Genomic DNA, 9,828 nt, shown 5'->3' with positions numbered 1-9,828 from the left:
TTCGCAAAAGAGTTTCAATGCTTTGATTGAAGAAAATTTGTCTAAGATTGATGAGTTGGCTAGGAACATGGATAGAATTTCTCTTGATGTTGATTCTTTGAAACTTAGATCTATTCCACCTAAGTATGATATCAATGAGTCTCTCAAAGCCATGAGAATTTCCATTGATGAGTGCAAGGAAAGAACCGCTAGGATGCATGCTGAAAAGGATTGCTTTATAAAAGCGTGTTCTTCTAGTTTTGATGATAATAAGGATGAAGATCTAAAAGCAATTGATGTGTCTCCTATTAAATCTTTGTTTTGCAATATGAATCTTGATGATGATGGGACTGGAGATGAGTCAACTTTAGTTAAAAGGCGTCCCAATGATTCAGAGTTTTTAGATCTTGATGCAAAAATTGGGATAGGAGAGGTGAAAACTTTACATAGAAATGAACCCACTATTTTGGATTTTAAGGAATTTAATTATGATAATTGCTCTTTGATCGATTGTATTTCCTTGTTGCAATCTGTGCTAAATTATCTGCATGCTTATAGTCAAAATAAAGCTTTTACCAAACATATCGTTGATGCTTTAATGCAATCTTATGAAGAAAAGATTGAATTAGAAGTTTCTATCCCTAGAAAACTTCATGATGAGCGGGAACCTACTATTAAAATTAAAATTAAAGTCATGAATTCTATGCTTTATGTGATTTGGGTGCTAGCGTTTCCATGATTCCAAAAACTTTGTGTGATGTGTTAGGTTTCCGTGAGTTTGATGATTGTTCTTTAAATTTGCACCTCACGGATTCCACTATTAAGAAATCTATGGGAAGGATTAATGATGTTATTATTGTTGCAAATAGGATTATGTGCCCGTAGATTTCATTGTTCTTGATATTGATTGCAATCCTACATATCCCTTTATTCTTGGTAGACCTTTCCTTAGAACGATTGGTGCAATTATTGATATGAAAGAAGGGAATATTAGATTCCAATTTCCGTTAAGGAAAGGCATCGAACACTTTCCTAGAAAGAAAATTAAATTACCTTATGAATCTATTATGAGAGCCACTTATGGATTGCATACCAAAGATGATAATACCTAGATCAATTATTGCTTTTATGCCTAGCTAGGGGCGTTAAACGACAGCGCTTGTCGGGAGGCAACCCAATTTTATTTTTGTTTCTCGCTTTTTGGTTCTGTTTAGTAATAAATAATTCATCTAGCCTCTGTTTAGATGTGGTTTTATGCTTTTAATTAGTATTTGTGCCAAGTAGAACCTTTGGGAATACTTGGGGGTAGTTTTTGCGATCTTGCTGTAAAAAACAGAAACTTTAGCGCTCACGAGATATGCTGCCATTCTTTACTGGAGAGTGCGATTAGGTTGATTCTTTTTCCATAAGATTAATATACAAATTCCTCACGTCCACCAATTTATTTCAGAATTTTTTGGGTTCCAGAAGTATTCGAAACCTACAGATTGCTACAGGCTGTTCTGTTTTTGACAGATTCTGTTTTTTGTGTGTTGTTTGCTTATTTTGATGAATTTATGGCTAGTTTCGGAGGTTATGAACAATACAGAAGTTGGAATATAGTAGGTTTAACACCAATATAAATAAATAATGAGTTCATTGCAGTACCTTAAGTGGTGTTTTGTTTTCTTATACTTACGGAGCCCATGAGATTTTCTGTTGAGTTTTGTGTTGTGAAGTTTTCAAGTTTTGGGTAAAGATTTGATGGATTATGGAATAAGGAGTGGCAAGAGCCTAAGCTTGGGTATTCACAAGGAACCCCAAGGTAAAATTCAAGGACAACGAAAATCCTAAGCTTGGGGATGCCCTGGATGGCATCCCCTCTTTCGTCTTCGTTCATCGGTAACTTCACTTGAGGCTATATTTTTATTCACCACATGATATGTGTTTTGCTTGGAGCATTTTGTATGATTTAAGTCTTTGATTTTTAGTTTACCACAATCATCCTTTCTGTACACACCTTTTGGTAGAGACACACATGAATTGGAATTTATTAGAATACTCTATGTGCTTAACTTATATCTTTTGAGCTAGATAATTTTGCTCTAGTACTTCACTTATATTTTTTTAGAGCACGATGGTGGTTTTATTTTATAGAAATTATTGATCTGTCATGCTTCACTTATATTATTTTGAGAGTACTTTAGAACAGCATGGTAATTTTCTTTGGTTATGAAACTAGTCCTAATATGACAGGCATCAAGGATGGGTATAATAAAAACTATCATAAAAAGTGCATTGAATACTATGAGAAGTTTGATACTTGATAATTGTTTTGAGATATAAAGGTAGTTATATTAGAGTGTGTTAGTTGAGTAGTTGTGAATTTGATAAATACTTGTGTTGAAGATTGCAAGTCTCGTAGCATGCACGTATGGTAACTGTTGTGTAACAAATTTGAAACATGAGGTGTTCTTTGATTGTCTTCCTTATGAGTGGCGGTCGGGGCGAGCGATGGTCTTTTCCTACCAATCTATCCCCCTAGGATCATGCGTGTAATGCTTGGTTTTTGATGACTTGTAGATTTTTGCAATAAGTATGTGAATTCTTTATGACTAATGTTGAGTCCATGGATTATACGCACTCTCACCCTTCCATCATTGCTAGCCTCTTCGGTACCGTGCATTGCCCTTTCTCACCTTGAGAGTTGGTGCAAACTTCACCGGTGCATCCAAACCCCTTGATATGATACGCTCTATCACACATAAACCTCCTTATATCTTCCTCAAAACAGCCACCATACCTGCCTATTATGGCATTTCCATAGCCATTCTGAGATATATTGCCATGCAGCTTTCCACCGTTTCATTTATGACATGCTTCATCATTGTCATATTGCTTTGTATGATCATGTAGTTGATATCGTATTTGTGGCAAAGCCACCATGCATAATTTATCATACATGTCACTCTTGATTCATTGCCTTTCCCAGTACACTGCCGGAGGCATTTACATAGAGTCATATTTTGTTCTAGTATCGAGTTGTAATCATTGAGTTGTAAATAAATCAAAGTGTGATGATCATCATTAATAGAGCATTGTCCCAAATAAAAAAAGAAAGGCCCAAAAAAAATAAAAAAAGGGCAATGCTACTATCCTTTTTTTCCACACTTGTGCTTCAAAGTAGCACCATGATCTTTATGATAGAGAGTCTCTTGTTTTGTCACTTTCATACACTAGTGGGAATTTTTCATTATAGAACTTGGCTTGTATATTCCAACAATGGGTTCCTCAAATGCCCTAGGTCTTCGTGACCAAGCAAGTTGGATGCAGACCCACTTAGTTTCTTTTTGTTGAGCTTTCATACATTTATAGCTCTAGTGCATCCGTTGCATGGCAATCCCTACTCCTTGCATTGACATCAATTGATGGGCATCTCCCAAGCCCGTTGATTAGCCGCGTCAATGTGAGACTTCCTCCTTTTTTGTCTTCTCCACATAACCCCCATCATCATATTCTATTCCACCCATAGTGCTATATCCATGGCTCACGCTCATGTATTGCCTGAAAGTTCAAAAAAGTTTGAGATCACTAAAGTATGAAACAATTGCTTGGCTTGTCATCGGGGTTGTGCATGATAAGATCATTCTTGTGTGACGAAATGGAGCATGACCAAACTATATGATTTTTTAGGGATGAACTTTCTTTTGCCATGTTATTTTGAGAAGACATGATTGCTTAGTTAGTATGCTTGAAGTATTATTACTTTTATGTCAATATTAAACTTTTGTCTTGAATCTTTCTGATCTGAACATTCATGCCACAATAAAGAAAATTACATTAACAATTATGCTAGGTAGCATTCCACATCAAAAATTCTGTTTTTATCATTTACCTACTCGAGGACGAGCAGGAATTAAGCTTGGGGATGCTTGATACGTCTCCAACGTATCTATAAAAATTTTATTGTTCCATGCTATTATATTATCTATTTTGGATGTTTAATGGGCCTATTTATACACTTTCGTATTATTTTTGGGACTAACCTACTAACCCACGGCCCAGTGCAAATTGTTGTTTTTTTGCCTATTTCAGTGTTTCGCAGAAAAGGAATATCAAACGGTATCCAAACGCAATGAAACCTTCGGGAGAGTTATTTTTGGAACAAACGTGATCCAGGGGACTTGGAGTAGACGTCAAGAAAGAAACGAGGCGGCCACGAGGCAGGGAGGCGCACCTACCCCTGCTAGGCGGGCCCCCCACCCTCGTGGGCCCCTCGTAGCTCCACTGACCTACTTCTTCCTCCTATATATATCCATATACCCCAAAAACATCCAAGAGCACCACGAAACCCTATTTCCACCGCCGCAACCTTCTGTACCCAAGAGATCCCATCTTGGGGCCTTTTCCGGAGCTCCGTCGGAGGGGGGATCGATCACGGAGAGCTTCTACATCAACACCATAGCCTCTCCGATGATGTGTGAGTAGTTTACCGCAGACCTTCAGGTCCATAGTTATTAGCTAGATGGCTTCTTATCTCTCTTTGGATCTCAATACAATGTTCTCCTCGATCTTCTTGGAGATCTATTTAATGTAACCCTTTTTGCGGTGTGTTTGTCGAGATCCGATGAATTGTGGGTTTATGAGCAAGTTTATCTATGAACAATATTTGATTCTTCTCTGAGATCTTTTATGTATGATTGGTTATCTTTGCAAGTCTCTTCGAATTATCACTTTGGTTTAGCCTACTAGATTGATCTTTCTTGCAATGGGAGAAGTGCTTAGCTTCGGGTTCAATCTTGTGGTGTCCTTTCCTAGTGACAGCAGGGGCAGCAAGGCATGTATTGTATTGTTGCCATCGAGGATAAAAAGATGGGGTTCATATCATATTGCTTGAGTTTATCCCTCTACATCATGTCATCTTGCCTAATGTGTTACTCTTTTCTTATGAACTTAATACTCTAGATGCATGCTGGGATAGCGGTCGATGTGTGGAGTAATAGTAGTATATGCAGAATCGTTTCGGTCTACTTGTCGCGGACGTGATGCCTATATACATGATCATGCCTAGATATTCTCATAATTATGCACTTTTCTATCAATTGCTCAACAATAATTTGTTCACCCACCGTAATACTTATGCTATCTTGAGAGAAGCCACTAGTGAAACCTATGGCCCCCGGGTCTATCTTTTATCATATAAGTTTCCAATCTATTTTACTTTGCAATCTTTACTTTCAATCTATATCATAAAAATACCAAAAATATTTATCTTATTATCTCTATCAGATCTCACTCTCGTAAGTGACCATGAAGGGATTGACAACCACTTTATCGTGTTGGTTGCGAGGTTCTTATTTGTTTGTGTAGGTACAAGGGACTTGTGTGTAGTCTCCTACTGGATTGATACCTTGGTTCTCAAAACTTAGGGAAATACTTACGCTAGTTTGCTGCATCACCCTTTCCTCTTCAAGGGAAAACCAACGCAGTGCTCATGAGGTAGCATTTTCCCAGTGCGGAGGCAGTACTCCGCCTCCTCCGCCTCGCAGCGCTTGATGTACCGATCTGCCTCTTGCTGGCGGACGCGCGTGGCCGATCTTGCCATTTCGTTTGGCGCCCATTGGAGCTCCTCGTCGGCGGCATGCTGGAGCTTATCAGACCACCTCCACGCAGCGACGAGGTACCCAGCGCCTATGACCTTCCTCGCGAAGTACCCGTCTTCATACACCTCCTCGGCACGACGACGCACCCTCCCCCAAAGCTCTGCCGCCTCCTTTTTCCAGGCGGCATCACGGGCTTCACAGGCCGCCTGGTACCTGGCTTCCTCCTCCACTTTCCTGGCTTTCTCAGCCGGAGGCAGCGACTTCCACAGACAAAGATTGTACTGGCCCCAAAACCAATCCAAAGTTGGGGGTCCGGTGCAACCTCGTCAGGCGGCGCGTAGGGGCCTTGTCGCTGCTAATCGAGTGAGCGTCCTTGGGGGGCGGCGACTCCTCATCAGCGCGTGGGCAGACCGGCGGCGCCATGGCAGAGATTTGAGAGAGAGAGAGAGACAAAGAGAGAGAGAGAGCGAGGGGAGGATGTAGATGAGAATGCAGGTGGGATGATGTGAGCAAGGTAGTATTTATTGGTGGCCGGAATCTAGATTGACGGGGACAGTACACATGCCGGCCGCCAGAATTTACAAGTATTGTTGTTTGAATTACACACGATTCCCGCAGAAAAATCCATGTGTGAACATAATAGCCAAAATCCATGTGTGAACATAATAGCTGACAGTTTCCAATGCAAAACCGTGTCTGATTAATGATCCCCGCCACTCACCTACCAAACCTCGAGCCGCGAGATAGAGTGCCAATCGTGTGGGGTCCGGTTGTCTTGCCAGATCTTTACATTTTCTTTTTTGAACACCAGATATTTACATCGTCTGATGATTTTTAACTCGCACACAAGTACACAAAAATATGCGTTTTCCAACCATTATGGTTAGGCATTGCATGTAGATGTAGTTCAAATTTGAATTATGGTCATTAAATGGTTAGAAAATCATTTAAATGTCTTTAAAAGGTCAAATGACCCCTGAAATTTTCCAAATTTTCACATGACAGTTGTATTAGTGCATGTTAAATGTAGAAAAAAATTTGAAGGCCGTAAGAGGAAGCTATCTCCCGTTCGTCATCAAACATGCATTGTTCCCTCTCGGAACCATGAGCCTTCTAGTGTATTGCTCCGGTTTTTGAGGGGTGTGTGTCCAAACTTTTGTCAAACACGCCAATTTCTTTACCACATCATCTTGGTGACATGACATTAAATCAAGCAAGGTTTCATGTTTTTCTGATCATTTTTTAATTTTTTGGAATTAAAATGACATGGCACTCCATGCATGTGTGCCATGCCTTGAAACCAATATGTTTGAAAATTCCTTCTTATTTACTGCACATAGAATTAACTCGGACACAATTACACAAAAATATGATTTTTCAAACCATTATGGTTAGGCATTGCATGTAGATGTAGTTCAAATTTGAATTACGGTCATTAAATGGCTAGAAAATCACTTAAATGTCTTTAAAAGGTCAAATGACCCCTGAAATTTTCAAAAATTTAACATGACAGTTGTTTTAGTGCACGTTAGACGTAGAAAAAAATTGATGGTCGTAAGAGGAAGCTATCTCCCGTTTGTCATCAAACATGCATTGTTCCCTCTCGGAACCACGAGCCTTCTAGTGTGTTGCTCCGGTTTGTGAGGGGTGTGTGTCCAAACTTTCGTCAAACATGCCAATTTCTTTACCACATCATCTTGGTGGCATGACATTACATCAACCAAGGTTTCATGTTTTTCTGATCATTTTTTTGGAATTAAAATGCCATGTCACTCCATGCATACGTACGCATGTGTCCATGTCGTGAGACCAATATGTTTGAAAATTCCTTCTAATTTACTGCACATGGAAATAACTCGCACACAAGTACATAGATATGATTTTTCAAACCGTTTTGGTTAGGCGTTGCATGTAGATGTAGTTCAAATTTGAATTACAGTCATTAAATGGCTAGAAATTCACATAAATGTCTTTAAAAGGTCAAATGACCCCTAGAATTTTCAAAAATTTCACATTACAGTTGTAGTAGTGCACGTTAGACGTAGAAAAAAATTTAAGGCCGTAAGAGGAAGCTATCTCCCGTTCGTCATCAAACATGCATTGTTCCCTCTCGGAACCACGACCTTTCTAGTGAGTTGCTCCGGTTTGTGAGGGGTGTGTGTCCAAACTTTCGTCAAAAATGCCAATTTCTTTACCACATCATCTTGGTGGCATGACATTACATCAACCAAGATTTCATGTTTTTCTGATCATTTTTTTTATTTTTTGGAATTAAAATGCCATGTCACTCCATGCTTAATTGTGTCATAGCCGTTAGACCAATATGTTTGGAAATTCCTTCCAATTTACTGCACATGGAATTAAATCACACACAAGTACACAAAATATGAGTTTTCAAACCGTTATGGTTAGCTGTTGCATGTACGTGTAGTTCAAATTTCAATTACGGTCATTAAATGGCTAGAAAAACGCTTAAATGACTTAAAAGGTCAAATGACCCCTGTAATTTTCCAAATTTTGACATGATAGTTGTATTAGTACTACAAAATTTCTCGTGCGTTTAAAACACCATCCGTTGCCACTGTACTCCAAATTCATCTTTCACAGCTAATAAAAAATATTTACAACATCACACACAGTTGTTTTCTAGGAACCGTTTGCAATGAAAATATCTGGGTCTATTTAAGTCTCCCTCCTTAAGCTTCGCCGGCTCGTCTGCTCCAGTGCCGGCAACCCCCGAGTCCACAAATCCCAACCCCCATTGCCGCACCCCCTTCTTGCAAAGATGACGTCGTGGAAACGCTTCGTGAAGGCCCGTACGATGGCCGCATCCACTCCCCCGAGCGCCGCCACCTACGCCGAGAGCGGGGCCGCCTACGCCGAGAGTGCCGCCGCATCCGCATTGAGCGCGACCGCTTCCGCCGAGAGGGCATCTACGGCAGGCGACAGGGAAGCTGCAGCAGCCGAGACGGCTGTAGCTGCTGCTGCAATGGCGGCTGCAAACGCCGAGAGCGCTCGAGCTGCCGTCCCTGCCGCCGATGTTGCCCTGGCCCGGGTCGAGGCCATCCATGCCAAGATTGAGGATGAACACGCCAAGATATTCTAGGCCACCTTGGACTCCAGCATGCAACCCACGTCTGAAAAGGCGGCGGTGATCATGGAGGACCTGCTTCCTCATGAGGTCGCCGAGCGGGAGCTGGAGATGCAGGAGGTGGCGGAGATCGAGGAGCGCCGGGAGGAGGAGTTGCGCGTGGCCGAGGTCGAGGTAGAGAAGAGTCTGTCCGTCGAAAAATCGGCAGTGGAGTACCAAGGCGAGCTCTGGCGCAGCCACTACTACGAGTACTACAACCTTGAGGGCGGCGCCGAGGATGAGGACGAGGACGCGGTCGACTTCAACAGGGGGGACGCGGAATCCACCAATGGCGGCATGTCGCCAGGACAAGTCGTCGACGTCTCATCTCACACCGGTGATGCATAGGCCAGCGCGGCGGCCAATTTGTTAAAATTATGCGTACTTAGGCTTTGTTTTTTATGCTGGACTTTTGTTAGAGCAATGTTTAGGTCGATTGGCTCTGTTTAATTACTAAAATTGCTCGATTCAGTAAGTGTGGTATGTCTGTTGTACGCTCTTTTGTGTGCCCAAATTAGCAAGCGATGTTAAATTATGCAATGACGTACTCGGGAAATTTCCACCAAAATTTGAATTATCAAACTCATCTCACGCGCGTAAAGGAGAAGAATCGTTTGCGATGCACACAATTGTTCAAAGTGAAAGGTCCAGCGGCACCGCGCGCAAAGTTTCCCTCCACATTTCCAAAATTTTGGCCTACCACCAAAATATCTACCCCCGCCCCCCTTCCCCACCCCATTTTCTTCCCGACCACAAGTCACATTTCCCCTATTTCCTCCTTCCTTCCTTGCTAAGCTATAGCCGCTTCCTCGCTCTTGCCGTCTCGCATCCTACCACCGGGGTCGCCATGGTCTTCTTCAAAGACCTCTCCAGCGATTGCTCCTCCAGCGACGACTCCTTCACCACCCAGGTATGCATCTCTTCTGTCTCTCGGGATATGACTTGGAATGAATGATTTTTACCCGGCGGTCGATTTGAGTCATTTCTTCCTCTTGTAGCTCCCTAGGACCATCAGTGGCAACAAATGGAGCGGGGTGGCTGAAGATCTATCTGCTCATTGTCACCATCTATCTCCATGCGTGAAGCTAGTTGTGTTTGATTCTATGGACAGTGGGAGGAAGTTTCTTACATGTGCAG

The 9,828-nt window shown here is 41.7% G+C and overlaps 1 pseudogene; it reads left to right on the top strand.

The window, feature by feature from the left end:
* Window positions 1-8,346: 8,346 nt before the first annotated feature.
* On the top strand, window positions 8,347-9,039 carry LOC147979200 (uncharacterized; annotated as a pseudogene).
* Window positions 9,040-9,828: the final 789 nt, after the last annotated feature.

This window comes from Triticum urartu, chromosome 3A, assembly GCF_056163025.1.
Source record: "Triticum urartu cultivar PI428250 chromosome 3A, HENAU_Tu73, whole genome shotgun sequence".
In the NCBI taxonomy this organism is placed as follows: Eukaryota; Viridiplantae; Streptophyta; class Magnoliopsida; order Poales; family Poaceae; genus Triticum; species Triticum urartu.
The sequence above is the reverse complement of the archived record's forward strand: the minus strand, read 5'-3'. Positions and strand labels throughout refer to the sequence as shown.